The sequence below is a fragment of the Terrapene carolina genome, unplaced genomic scaffold (genome assembly GCF_002925995.2).
Source record: "Terrapene carolina triunguis isolate 2854851 unplaced genomic scaffold, T_m_triunguis-2.0 Scaffold21, whole genome shotgun sequence".
Classification (NCBI taxonomy): Eukaryota; Metazoa; Chordata; order Testudines; family Emydidae; genus Terrapene; species Terrapene triunguis.
In genome coordinates this window covers 24,812,168-24,826,973 of record NW_020664372.1, presented here as the reverse complement: position 1 = coordinate 24,826,973, position 14,806 = coordinate 24,812,168, and the positions used below count along the sequence as shown (strand labels likewise).

General features: G+C 41.2%; 1 protein-coding gene across 2 annotated transcripts in view; it reads left to right on the top strand.

Annotated features, from left to right (window-relative positions):
- The window catches only part of NALCN (sodium leak channel, non-selective), a 348,982-nt gene that overhangs the window by 148,350 nt on the left and 185,826 nt on the right, over window positions 1–14,806 (top strand). The window lies entirely within an intron of this gene.

The window sequence follows — 14,806 nt, the reverse complement described above, 5'->3', positions numbered from 1 at the left end:
AATCGGGTGGGGGAAAGAGAGAGAAATGAAAAGTTAGTCTCTATTAAGTAGAATGGGCCTCCTGTGGCAGTGAGGCAGTCAGTTGGCTATTTTCTCCTTTGCTTACTGATACAGGAGTATCCTGACCTCATTTTCTACAATGGCTGTGTGGGTGGGAGAGAGTGCTTTACGTTTCCCTTAGAGGAAATTAGAAGAAATTCAGCACTGAGCAATGAAAATGATCAGCAGTCTAGAAGGATCAACTTACCATTAGGGAAGAGGCTAAAGGAGCTGTTTGTGTCAGGGGATGTCTCTTACTTTGTGTTTGTCCACTCTTCTGTATAGAGAGGCCATGATTGTAAGAAATTAGTGCCAAAAAACCTTTCATGCCATGTGAATGAAAAGTTGCTCTACACCCGACATACCTAACGCAAACCCACAAAAGCAAGGAAATGAAAAGTCATGGTATCTAACATGATATACCTTTTACTCCTCCACCCAAAGATGCACATGTGACCACTACAACAACCAGCATATAGACAACATATTTCTACCTTAACTCTGCCCCAGTGGGGAGGGCATCCTGGCAGCATGCCCTTACCCAAAGTGCCCACCAGCATCAACAGCCAGATTTCTTCCAAACTAGCTGTTCTGCACTGCTCTGAAAAATCACACCAACTCATGCTTGGGGAAGTGGGTGCTGGAAGGCTGGCTCAGCATGATGTGAACCTTTGTTTTCCTCAGCTAAATATGAACCAATAGTTATAACATAAAATCCTAAGATTTTTTTCTTTTTATTCATTAACAAAATAATTCCAAACTCTCACTATGAACAATGTTTTCAAGTTCTAAAGTGTGTAGCTTTTAATCTAGAAGGGCCCAAAACAATCAAGATACTCAAAATGTGAATTTTTGTTGCTTTGTTGAAACTAATTAGCTGATTTTCTTGAAGCTCCTTGGAAAACTCAAGCTTTGCTCAGAGATTATGTGCTGAAAATTTGGAATAGATGCACTTGGAATTTCATATAAAATAGAGTCCGTGAAAGAACATTAAGTGCAAAACTGATCAGAAGCTTGACTTTGGTGGCGCAAAGGCACCACCACAATATGTATACCTTGGTTTGTCAACAACTAAGGAGATGGGAGAGATAACAGATTACAAATATTTGAAGAGTATAAAACACCAAGGATGGAGACAATTTATTTATTAATTTATTGTAGCATGCATATAACTAGGAGTAATGGGAAACTGAGAGGGGAAGAATTTCTGTTAAGTATCAGGAAAATCTGTCTGACTGAGATTTGTTAGCTGCGCAATAGTATCCCAGTGGATTTTGTGGAAGACCCATCACCTGCGATTCTTACAACCAGACTGAACAAAATACAGCACTAGAAAATGTCCAATGGGTAACCATCCTGCATTGCAGGAAAATGGCCTCAATGACTTTATACTGTTCTGCCTATGATTCTGCCTCTCCAGTGCAGTATTAACACATGTGGATCTAAAGAAGAAGTCAGTTCAGTGGGGCATTGACATTGTGTTTACAAGAATTTCACCTTCAAGAAGTCAACAGGTCTATGGTCTGCTCAGACTAGACATGTCCTTGACAGAAGACAAGGACAGGACTTGGCACACCTTCCCTGATGGTCCAAGGCCCAAGGAGTGGACTTGGCACTCCCTGTTGAACTGTGTCGGAAAGATTGGTGAGTACCCTAGAATCCACTTCTCACTGGGACATAGAAGGTCGTAATTCAACTTGAGATCAGCTTGCAAACTGGAGAAGGAAAGAACTGAATAGAAAGCGTAGAGAAACGCTCCTTCCAGGAGAGGCATATTATTCACCAATACCTGCTCCTAGTCATATATTCAAAATTTCCTAGGCTCTGATGCCTGTGCTCCACAGCCCTGCTTCCTTTGGGAGCTTCTGAGACTCTAGGTGGTCATTTCCAAACCCTTGATTTCATCAAGAGTTTCTTTGAAAGGAGTGATCAAAAAATGGTCTTCACCTCCTCGCCCGTAAGAGGCAAAAAAGGAAGAATACTTGCTCTGAACTGCAGCAGCCTCCTACATCAACCTACTCACCTGCTCCCCTGAAGATTCTGATAGGATTGGGCATGGACACCACTAAAGAATGGGAATGGAAGTTTGAGTCTTTGCCATCTCCTCGGCCCTCAAGCCTCAAAACTGCAATGTTTAGATTTAGAAGGTGACTTGGTAGGATGGGGTTTGTGTGACATTCTCTGGGGTTTATTTGTGGTGGCTAAAATATATAAATGTTATCAGTCCTGGCCTATCAGGATCTTTGGCTGATGTTTACAGTCCCACTAGGTCCCTGAATTTTCCCTCATTTTCCCCACAATTCTGCCAGCAAAACAATCAAGTCATTTAGTTAATGCTATGAAATCCATCAGAAGAAAGGTACATTCTAAATACGTCAAGCTATTATAATCTATCCAAAAGATTCAGTTTGTTGCAGATTTATTTTGCTTTTTTACTATGATTTGAGTAGGCTGGGTGAACCTTTTTGGTTTTGGAATTCTGTTAATTGATGGGCATTCGCTAGAACTTGTACTGTAATTTGTATTTACAGACTATTTTGAGGGCACACCAGTGTTGAAGTATTCAATAATGCCACTAAAATTAAGGTTCAGCTGAGTTTCCTTTAGAAAACTCAATTTCTGGGGTTAAATATGTCCAGTGTTTCAAATCCCATCAAGCTGAAAACAGGTATTTAAATTGTCATGTTGGGTTTTTGGGTGTGTGTGTGTTTAGAATAATTACACCAATCAAAGTATTTGAAGCAGCAGCATCACGACTTGCTTAGTGCTGTAGCTCTGATGACAAGTTTGGGCAAAGAACTGCAAAGCCTTTGAATAAAACTAGAATCCTCCCTCCTTTTTTTTTTTTTTTTCTCCCCAACCACCTTTTTCCTTTTTTTTTTTTTTTTTTTTTTTAAAAAAAGTGTTTCCCCAACAAAGGCATCTTTTTACTGCAGTGCTAAAAATAGATCAGATGTTATAGCTTTACTAGCCAATAATATTGGTTCAGATGAGTCATAAAGTTAAATAATGACTTCAAAGTATTTTGGAATATTGTTGATGCCTCTGGCATCCTGTTGGTGTTTAAAGTGAAAGCAGTTAGGACACACACACTTTACAACTTTTTTACAGAGAACCCTTAAGATCTCTTAAGTGAATATTATATATTCAGATGAGGATTTCTCCACCCCAAATATATCTGACAGGAAAAAATATTTCTGAGAGGATGTCAAGGCTCCTTCCCCACTCTGAACTTTAGGGTACAGATGTGGGGGCCTGCATGAAAACTTCTAAGCTTAACTACCAGCTTAGATCTGGTCCACTGCCACCACTCCCAAATGGGCTAACTCCCTTCCCTGGGTAGCCTTGAGAGACTCTGCCACCAACTCCCTGGTGAACACAGATCCAACCCCTTGGATCTTAAAACAAGGAGAAATTAACCATCCCCCCTCCTTTCTCTCACCAACTCCTGGTGGATCCAGATCCAACCCCCTTGGATCTAAAAACAAAGGAAAAATCAATCAGGTTCTTAAAAAGAAGGCTTTTAATTAAAGAAAAAAGGTAAAAATCATCTCTGTAAAATCAGGATGGAAAATAACTTTACAGGGTAATCAAACTTAAAGAGCCCAAAGGAACCCCCTCTATCCTTAGGTTCAAAGTTACAGCAAACAGAGGTAAACACCCTAGCAAAAGGTACATTTACAAGTTGAGAAAACAAAGATAAAACTAACACGCCTAGCCTGGCTGTACTTACAAGTTTGAAATCTGAGAGACTTGTTCAGAAAGATTTGGAGAGCATGGATTGATGTCTGGTCCCTCTTAGTCCCAAGAGGGAACTCCCCCCAAAACAAAGAGCACAAACAAAAGCCTTCCCCCCCTCCCCAAGATTTGAAAGTATCTTGTCCCCTTATTGGTCCTTCGGGTCAGGTGTCAGCCAGGTTACCTGAGCTTCTTAACCCTTGACAGGTAAAAGGATTTTGGAGTCTCTGGCTAGGAGGGATTTTATAATATTGTACACAGGAGGGCTGTTACCCTTCCCTTTATAGTTATGACAGAGGAAAGATTTTTTTCCTTTTACTTTCCTGGTCTTTTCAGGCAGAAACCTGAACGCCTTTAATTCATATTGAAGGAGAGTCAGAAAGTCTGTACCTCCATTTTGCTTTAGTCTAACCTCCAAAAGGCCTGATGCCCTGATTTTTGCAAACCCCTGTGATCTGATTTTTCAGAAGTACTTAGCACCCATCTATCCCAATGAGGTCAATGAGAGCTGAAGTTGCCCTGTACCTTTGAAAATCAGGTTATTAATGCAGTGACTTCATTGACTTCAAGTGGAATACTCACTTAAGTGTTGTAAAAAGCAACAGAGTCCTGTGGCACCTTTAAGACTAACAGATGTATTGGAGCATAAGCTTTTGTGGGTGAATACCCACTTCGTCAGACGCATGTCTTACGTGTTGTTACTTATATACTTAAGTACTTTCAGAATCAGACTCCAGATTAGTTTTTTTTTTTATTCTCTCTCAGTTAAGGCTCCGTGAACCTTGAAGGGATTGGTTTATGAAGAGGGTCTTGCCCTGAACTATGCAGTGTGGCTGGATTTAGAAGCAAGCCAGCTACTGCAGCCTCACTTGGAGGTTGTAGTTCAATTATTTCTAACCTCTAAGCATAATCCCTCATAGTGGGCCATTCCACTGTCCCCTTACAAGGTCCCCTCTCTACCATACCAGCCTGCTCCCTCCCTGCCCACTTTTATCTCAGATCTCTGGAGAAAGGGATTGTGTAGCTAATTGGAGGGAAGACGAGAGCTGTTGATGTAGAGGAGGGAAGGGGGAGACGGGTGCAAGGAAGGATGTTTACTGGCTTCTGATCTGTTGAACAAACTCTGGTCATGTTTGCAACCATTCTCAAGCAGAGGCTGAGATATGCTTCTAACCTGAAGCCTGATTTGAGAATATTTTGCATAGCTTTGGTTTTAAGCCTTTTTTTTGTTCACTTCTTTTAATTCCTTCTGTTACAATCTTGACTGTCTCAAAGCTTACAAATAATGGACCAAATTCAACCCTCACTATAAGTGGATCAACCTTACTAAAGATAGTGGAGTTTGGCTTGCTGACACTAAAGGAGGAATTTTGGCCAATGTTCACAGTTCTTCTGTCTTTCAAAAAATTTCACTTAATTCCTGGATTATTGCTGAAAACTTTACCAAATTCTTTCCTATCACAAACCTGTAGAGAAGGCGTGTTGGTACAGTGTATAAAGATTAGAAATCAAAATTCCTGGTTACTAATTCTGACTATTTAAAGGGTGTAAATACTAAGGATGGAAGCTAGTATGGGTAGTACAGAGGGGGTATAATTAAGAGCAATGGGATACAATTGAGAAAGGGAACATTTAGGCTGCCATTGAGATGTGGTAGGCTCTGGAATAGTCTCTGTAGGGAAGTGGTAGCATCTCCCTCACTTACCATCATGTGAGTCTTTACAAACTGGATAGTACAAAACACTTGAAAATGTACTGTAAGGAATAATCCTGCACCCACAGGGATGCAGTGCCTGAGATAATAGACATTTTCCTTTTCTAACTTCTATGATTAGAAAGATAAAGATGACACAGAGCTGACACAAGCACAATCTCGTGCTTACCTGATATTTCATGGTTACAGTGCTTTAGAATTCCTCTTAATTGCTCCCCAGAGTCAGTCTTTGTTCATTTAATCTCCACCTTGTCTTTTGAGCACCAAACTGCACAAGATCCGAATGGTACTGAATAAAGCTAGCTCCTGCACATATTAGGTTCTGCAACATATTCTTTTGTCAGTAATGCCACCGGTGTGCTTAATCCGTAACTGGGCAATTTGCTAATTGTATTGTGTTCAGGATTTATATTAGTCTTTCCTTTTCTGCAGCATAGGAGTATAAAAAGCAAAGAATTAGACAAGCAGTTACATTAGGCAACTTGGATGCAGAAAGTGTTTTTTGTTACAGTGGAAGGTAGAGCTCAATGTAGGGGGCAGAGCTAATGGTACCTGAGCCTCACCCCACTCTCTCCTTTGCCTCCATTTCCTACAGGTTGCCCAGATTTTCAAAATGAGAAAGTGGGACACTAGGGTTTGGTGGGAATGGGGAAGATGCACAGGGAAGTTTATCCCCTTTTAGGGATAAAAAACAGGGCATGTTACAGTAAAGGGAGTAGTGAAGAGAAATATGATCTCTCTCTGCATCTGCTTGATCGTTTTTTCCCCCAGTCATGGCCTCTTGTCTCTCTCTCCACCCCCACCCCATCTAGCTTTTTGCCTCCTATCTCTCCTGCGCTCCCTTGTATACGCACCCAGATGTGTTCATTTTCCCACCCCACTGGTTCACCCACACCATCACTCATTTGTGCATCCCATTTGCCCGGTTCGCCCCCCTCACACTCCATTCGGCCACAATGAATTTTGCCAACCTGGCCTGTTATCCTCCTGGCTCAGAACCACCCACACTATAGCTCCTAAACTCCCTCCCTCCAACCCAACCCTCTTGCATTCAGAAATCACCTCCCACTAGCACCTCTCAGGCTCAAACCTCAGCGCCATCTTAGCTCAAAAACTTCCCCTATCCAGACTAAGAACTGGGGTAGCTCAGATGTCCAACTCTAAACCCTTCCCCAGACTCTTAACCTTCCACTTCCAACCCTATTTCTCTTATCTGAGGCGGAGAACCCTTCCCTCTGCTCCCTGACTCCTATTTCCCATGGCTCAAACTCCACCATTCAGACCCCTCTCTCCCTCGCCACCCAGTTCCCTCTGCCCATGCAGAACTTACACACACCGTCCTGCTGGATCTGGAGAAGCAGGGGCAGAGTCACAAGGAAGGAACTGTAACTGTGATGGGTAGAGAGTCCCATACCTTGCCTCCGTGGGACTAATTTTAACAATTTTGTGGTGTGACTGCTCCCTCTGCTGCTTTGTGGTGCTGGAGCATCTTTAGGAGGTCTTTCTCTACTAGGGCTACTCCAGTGATAGCAAATTGTATTGCATCTGCAGTACTTCAGTCAGACTCTAGACACTGTCATCCACAGCATAGATACTATGCAGTATCTATGGCATAGCTGACAATTGATACCTTTCTGGTAGAGTGTAATTTCATCAGTCCCTAATACCCATCAGCTGCCCTGTTGTACTTGTAGATAAACTTTTGTTTGAGCAGGAATTTTTTGGTAAATATGAACACTGCAGCTCAACCTATTTCTAATGTTTGTATGTTATTCAGAGTTTTAATCCAAAGTTTCTTTTTTTCTGTACTTGGTAGCACTTTCTTTTAAAAAAAAAAAAAAATTCTTTTGTTGTACACAAGTTTGCAATACAGATGGCAGTAAATAATAAAATGAACTATTCAAATGTACTATAACAATAATGAGCCACAAATCACGTTTTCATCATGTCAGCTAAAGGCAAACAAATTTTTTGAAAGGAGAAAGTATACCATGTAAATAACTGAAATGTTTTTTAAAAAAGGTCTTTACTTCTATATCAAATAGGTCGATTAAGTCCGCATCAAACTAGTATATGCTGACAATGGTAATTTTTAGAAGACCCACTTTCAGGATTGGTTTGTGCATGAGGTACTGGAATAGAACTCAGGAAATCTGAGTACAATCCTCTGCCAAAGATTGCCTGTGTCACCTTAGGCAGATCACCTAAGGTCTGATTTTTTCATATGCTCAGAGCACCCATAACACATTGAGCTGCAATTCAGACCCTTAATCCCTCCGTGTCTCAGTTCTCATCTGTAAATTCACACTTACTTGGGACGTGCTGACATACTACAGTGATGGCAGCTATATAGATACCTAGATAGGTGACTTATATTACGTTTCTTTCTATCTTCGCCCAGGGCCGTCTCAAAATGTTTAAAGGGGCGGGGGGGAAGTTTATAAGAACAGTGACACCTCAAGTTTTATTTTTATTTGAAGAATATTGAACTTTGCCCACCCATTTACCCTTCAGTTTCATGTGTTCGTTTTGTAATAGATTCATTTCTTGTAAACCAAGTCAGGTATAAATTTCTTTAAATATGAAAGTACAATCATTTTCTTAACCAGGCTGCACATCCTAGTGACATTTAACGAAACACATTTATAATTTATACACTTGTAGCTATAATATGAATTGTCATTTAATAGCATGAAACCTGAATAGAATTTCAAATCCTATAAAATGGCTATTATTAGAAAATGTATCCAACCCTGAATAAGGAATAACAAATCTGGCATCTACAAAAATCAACATCAGGAAAAGATTCTTAAAGAATAAAGCCTCCTTCTTAAGCAGAGAAAGTGAAGGGAGGAAAAAAAAAAAAAAATCTATAAAATACAAAACAAAAGCTAATCTGAATACCTTGCATGTAATTCATTGTGAGATGAGTGGTATAATTACCCCCATTTTACAGGTGGAGAACGGAGGCACAGAGAATTAAATATCCACTAATTTTAGATGCCCAATTTGAGATGCCTAGGACCTGATTTTCCAGAGTACTTAGCATTATTGAGTACTTTATGTATCCAGTCACAGCTTCTATTGAGTTCAGTTGCAGTAATGAATGCTCAGCAATTCTGCAAATTGAGCCCCAGTGTCTCAAGTTGGGCACCAATAAAAGGAGGAGTACACAATTAGTGACCATCTGTGAAAAGTTTGGTTGAAGTGACTTTCCTAGTATCACATAAGAACTCTGCAGCAGAGGCACAGATAAAATCTAGTTCTCTAGAGTAGCATTCATCTGCCTTAGCCATGAGACCATCCGTCCTTTTCCTGAAATCCCCTGCCTCATTCACTGCACACCTTCCAACTTTTGCAATGAGTCCTACAGACAAGACTCTATCAGTACACAACCCTGATTCATCCCCAGAGCAGATCTGTCCTGTGCACTGGATGAACCAGGAGTCCTGTGGAAAAAAATATGTGATAATATAATTAAAGACTGTATCATAATGCATGTGCACAAGGGGACTGCATTAGGTTGCACAGACAACCTTAATTCTGACATTTCGTAGTTTTTGACTGCTTGACTTTGCAACCTTAATAATGTTCTTAACATAGTTTTGGGGTGTGTGTATGTATATATAATATAGTATATTATTTTCACACAAAATGCTGTTTAAGGCATGGGACAGATTTTGTCACCCTTCCTCACACGGTTGCCTAGCATGTTACTCAGTGAGGCTCCAATTCAATAAAGCACTTAAGTGCAGACTTAATTCCCATTAAAGCATGTGTTTTGCTGATTTGGGGTCCCAAGTACACCCACCGATGGCAATGGGGCTATTTGTGAAATAAGGTACTACTCAAGGGTGGCAGAATCCAGCCCACAATGAATATTTTAAAGAGAACTGCAATAACAACATTACAATAGAAAGAGCTCTCAAATTGTCTTTTCATTTTAAAAAAGTGAAACTATACACGTTAGCTTCACGTTAACCTTACGCACTGGCAAAATCAAATTCAATTAGTTCAAAATATATTTTGCTCATACAAGAGCCCACTTGCTTTTCTGTTTTATGTTCAAACCTCTTCCCCCTTTTTGGGGAATAATGGAAAGAAAAAAAGAACAAAACAGGCACTGACATACCAATTTAGGCCTCAATCCTGCATTTTGCTACTTTTGGGCAGTCTGCTGAACCCTCACACAGAACCCCAGTGGGCTGCTCTTTGCAGCACTAATCCCAGTTCCGATTTCTGATAGGAAGTCCACAGGAATTGTCGTTTGGAAAATTATTGCTCCCAGCCCAACCTTCAAAGTTTTATAGTAGCCTAGCCTCATATATCTCCAGCAGAAAGACATCCACATGGGATGGGGAGAGCATGTGAAAGAGGCAGTGTTTTGCCTCTTTTCCCACCCTTGGTTTCACCATATCTGCTCCCGTTCCTCTCACAGAAGCATAGAAGAGACTATGGTGAAATCCTTTCCCTGCTGAACTCAATGGGAGTTTTGCCATTGAGTTCAATGGGCAATATTTCACCCCTAATGTTCCAAATACAAAAAAATGTTTTTATGCTGTCTTAAAACAAATGATTGTCCACATGTCATACATCATGGATGTAAAATGTATATGGTTCAGATTATCTAGCAGTGTGTGTGTGTGTGTGTGTTTTCCAAAATGTTTTTCAGTTAAAACATTTACATTTTGTACCTTTGAAATTATGCTTATTGGAAAACTGGTTTATTTTTCCTGGCAACACGTACAATTAAAAGAGGGAATTTTGTCAATTTCCTATAGCTACATAAAATTAATTTTCTCTGCTTCATGTTTATTCTTGAACACTGTTCATACAGTAACACTGACTAGTTCTTAGAATTAAAGACAATGTACTTCAGCAATTCCAAGAATACTTTTGTACCTATTATTTTAATTCCTTCAGTGGAAGATGTGTGGCTAAATCCCCCAACTGCTTTGAAATTCTTAACCTATAGGTACAGTCTTCCAGATGTAGGCTTTTTCTATTTCCCTACCATAGTAAGGATTTTGTATAGAAGACAAATAAATAAATACATGGCATACGCTACGTATGCCACTGACTCGCTCTGCTCATTTTTATGGTGCCATCTTGAATGTGCATTTAATTGTCACCTTTGTCCAGCTTGTCCTCATCCGTCCCTCCACGAACGAAGTTGATGCCACACCATTCTGTTTTGTTGTGAGCACCTTCTTTCCATTTTTGGCTAAAGAGTTTTGTTATGGGTTCAGCCCCGTGCATTTCAGTCTCCCCAGCGGTCGCTTGTGGTCTCTGGGGGATCCAGTCACTGATGCGTGTTATCCGCCTATTATCTTGCCTGCGGACTACATGACCCACCCATCTTCGCTTTGCATTGTACATTGCCTGCACTACATTGGTCACCTCTGTACTCCTTCTGATCTCCTCATTCGGTATATCATCATGGAGCGATATCTTGCACATTCGCCTTTCTATTGCTCTCTGGGTGACAGCGAATTTTTCTTCGTCTGCTTTCATCATTGACCAACTTTACACTCCATATATCATTGCTGGCAGAACAGTGGAGTTAAACAGTTTTTTCTTTTTCTTCATGGGCAGTTCATCATCCATTAGAGACATCTTTATTTTACTGAAACTTGCCTACCCCGCCTTTCTCCTCCTACTGCATTCCTCTTCTGATGAATTGTCTCTGTTCAGCTGCTGACCCAGATAAATATATTTGTGGACCTCCTCGATTACTTTCCCGTTTACAGTGATGATTCCTGCTGCACAGTGCTCATTCCACATCCACTTTGTCTTCGACGTATTCACTTCCAACCCAATATCATGCAAAAGTGTTTGCAGTTGCTACAATTTGTTCTCCAATTCTGCTGTGCCCTTTGCCAATATTACACAGTCGTCAGCAAAGAGAAGATGTGTTAACTGTTCTCCGTCAATTCTGATTCCTTCTTCCCAGTTCAATGTCTTGAACAGCAATTCCAGTACTGCTGCGAACAGCTTCGGTGAGGTTGTGTCACCTTGTCTGACTCCTCTACATATAGTAATAATGCAGGGGACATTGAATAATGTTATCTCTGTTGAACAATTGCAGTTAATTTCTTCCAGCAGGTCAATGTACCTCAGGTCGATTCCGATTTCATTGAGTATAGTGTTAATCTGCACCTAGTCTAATGCCTTTTTGTAGTTGACAAATACAATACACTATGGTACTTTGTATTCGTTGCATTTTTCGATGAGGGAGTGAACCTAACAGGTAATGATCAAGTGATCTCTCTCCTGCCATCCATCTCCACCCTCTGACAAACAGAGGCTAGGGACACCATTCCTTACCCATCCTGGCTAATAGCTATTAATGGACTTAACCTCCATGAATTTATCCAGTTCTCTTTTAAATGCTGTTATAGTCGTAGCCTTCACAACCTCCTCAGGCAAGCAGTTCCACAAGTTGACTGTGCGCTGTGTGAAGAAGAACTTCCTTTTATTTGTTTTAAACCTGCTGCCTATTAATTTCATTTGGTGGCCCCTGAGTGGATGTGGTCAATTGTCAAATACCCAGAGTGGAAACCAGCTTGTTCTCTGCTTTCATACATTTCAATATCCTTCTTAATCTGATTGAGTATGATGCGGGAGAAGACCTTATACACTTGTGAGAGGAGTATGATCAGACAATAGTTGCTCAATTCTTCTGGGTCACCTTTCTTCATCAATAGTATTGTTTTCAATATCTTCCATGCATCTGGAACATGCTTGCTATTGATGTAGTTGGTGAACCATTGCGCCAATGCTTTGAAGAGACTATCTTCCCCTGCTTTGAGATATTCTGGCCAAATTCAGTGTATTAAGCTAAAATGTAGATGGAACTTCAATGTCATAATTTAAATGCAATGTACTGGAACATCATAGAGTTTCTCTTGATCATCATTTTTCTTATTTTATGTATTATTTTTTGAGCTTCTAAAAATACAGTAGGTGCCTTGCAAAGTAAGTGAAAATATGGCCTCTGCCCTGAAGAGTTTACAAACTAAACTGAATGTGACACAACCTGACAGGGACATGAAAAAGACAGAGGTGTAGGAATGGAAGATAAAGGAGAATAATTCCCAGATAACTTTGTTAAAGTGAAATGAAGGCATATATTAACTTCCAAGAATATTAAATTTTAAAAAAACTCAACATTAGAAATCCAGATAATGCAGTTAAGGTTGTTCTTCTCAAAAAAGCCCCAAAATTACTATTATGTCTCTGCCCTTTAGAGATGACATCCTCATTCTGAATAATTAATGGGCAGCCTTAAATTCTACCATAAATAGGACAAAAGCACAAATAAATAAATGCACTTTTCAATTCTACAATTTCTTCATAAAAATGACTACTGGGTATAGATTACCCAGTGTGGCAAAGTACCTTCTTCTCCTCAGCAGGCTCAGTCCTTTTTAGCCTTGGAGACCCAGACTTGGGCAAAGCAAATCCTTGTAGGTAGCACAGGGTCTGGCTATTCCTTCCCTCAGTCAGTCCCTTGTGCTTGTTTATCTTCCCTTCTGGGGACAGAGTGCAGCCTTCCTTGCTGGAAGGGTTCAGAGCCTTGCTGCTCCTAACTTACTGGCAGCTTCCCTGGTTCTCTCACTCTCTCTTCCCCTCCCTTCCACGCCGGGGAGGGTTTAAAAAGGTCCCAAGCAGTTGGAGCCAGCTGAACCTAATTAGTTCTCTAGTAACCCCTTGCCCAGCTGAACCTTATTTCCCCATGGTTCTCTCACTTCAGTGGCTTGGGAGAGGCCTTTTTAACCCCCTGGGACTGATTACTACCCCCCCTTTGTAGCTGTTTGTCCTGGGTTTGCCACACCATTCATATCACATTTCCTAAACACCACAAAAAAAACACCACCACCACAGTCATCATTTGCAATCTGATATTGCACCTCAGTTTCTCTCTCTCTCTCTCACACACACACACACACAAATTATGTGCAGTGTAATTTATGAGAGCCATAACATATCTTTATTAATCATGAACATTAACCAGCAAGCATGATGAGCGATAAGACTGTGTGTTAGTTGTTCAGGCAACCGTTAGAGATATGGTATGTGAGCAGTGGGTATGGAATGTAGCTGTGCTTGTGAAGGAGAACTGATGAATGGAGAGCAGATGAAGTGCTGATTTTAGCTGCTTATTTCATTGTTTTTTACCATTCACCTTAACTCAAAATTAATGATAAAAATCAATTAGGAATATTTGCTGAGTGTGTGTGTGTGTCTTATACAGTGTTGGCAAGATTTTTAAAGCCTTGCTTCCTGTTTTCAATTATCAATAGCATGTACAAGTTACTTAGCTCATTTAGATGTCCAAGTGCCCGATTGCACACACAAATCAGGTACTTAGAAGTCTAAAATGCTCTGGCAGAGCCTGTTTCAAAGCCCATTAAATCAGTGGAAAGACACCCACTAACTTCAATGGGAGTTGGATTAGGTCTTCAGTTAATGTCAGTGTGACAAGGTGGACTAGACCCTGAGGCCCTCTCCCTGCTGGAGACCTCGTGAGCCTGTCACACCCTGCCCCAGAAAAGGGCAATGGAGCAAGTGATCCACTGGTTGGTAGCAGGCCAACAGAGCTGGCCATGATGCAACAGCAGCAATTATTAAAGGGAGCAGCCAATCAGGCCCCAGCAGGCTCAGATAAAAGGAGCTGCAGGGCCAAAGTGAGTTCAGTCTGCTGGCAGGGACTGGGGGAGCAAGAGGTGCTCCTGGATGGTGCAGGAGCCGAACGGGCTGGATAGATCAGTCTGCTGGCAGGAAGGGGGAAGTGAGGTAAGAGCTTCTGGCTAGCTGTTGGGACTCAACTAAGATGGGCTACAGGGAGTGGCCCAGGGAAACTTAAAGTAGGGGAGTGAATTAGAACTTTGCCCTCCTAGGGAAGGGGGCTGCACTGGGACTGACTCAGTGGAGAGCTGTGGTCAGCGAACTGAGTCATAGAATCATAGTGTTGGAAGGGACCTCAGGAGGTCATCTAGTCCAACCCCCTGCTTAAAGCAGGACCTAATCCCCAACTAAATCATCCCAGCCAGGGCTTTGTCAAGCCTGACTTTAAAAACCTCTAAGGAAGAAGATTCCACCACCTCCCTAGGTAACCCATTCCAGTGCTTCACCACCCTCCTAGTGAAAAAGTTTTTCCTAATATCCAACCTAAACCTCCCCCACTGCAACTTGAGACCATTACTCCTTGTTCTGTCATCTGCTACCACTGAAAACAGTCTAGATCCATCCTTTTTGGAACCCCCTTTCAGGTAGTTGAAAGCAGCTATCAAATCCCGCCTCACTCTTCTC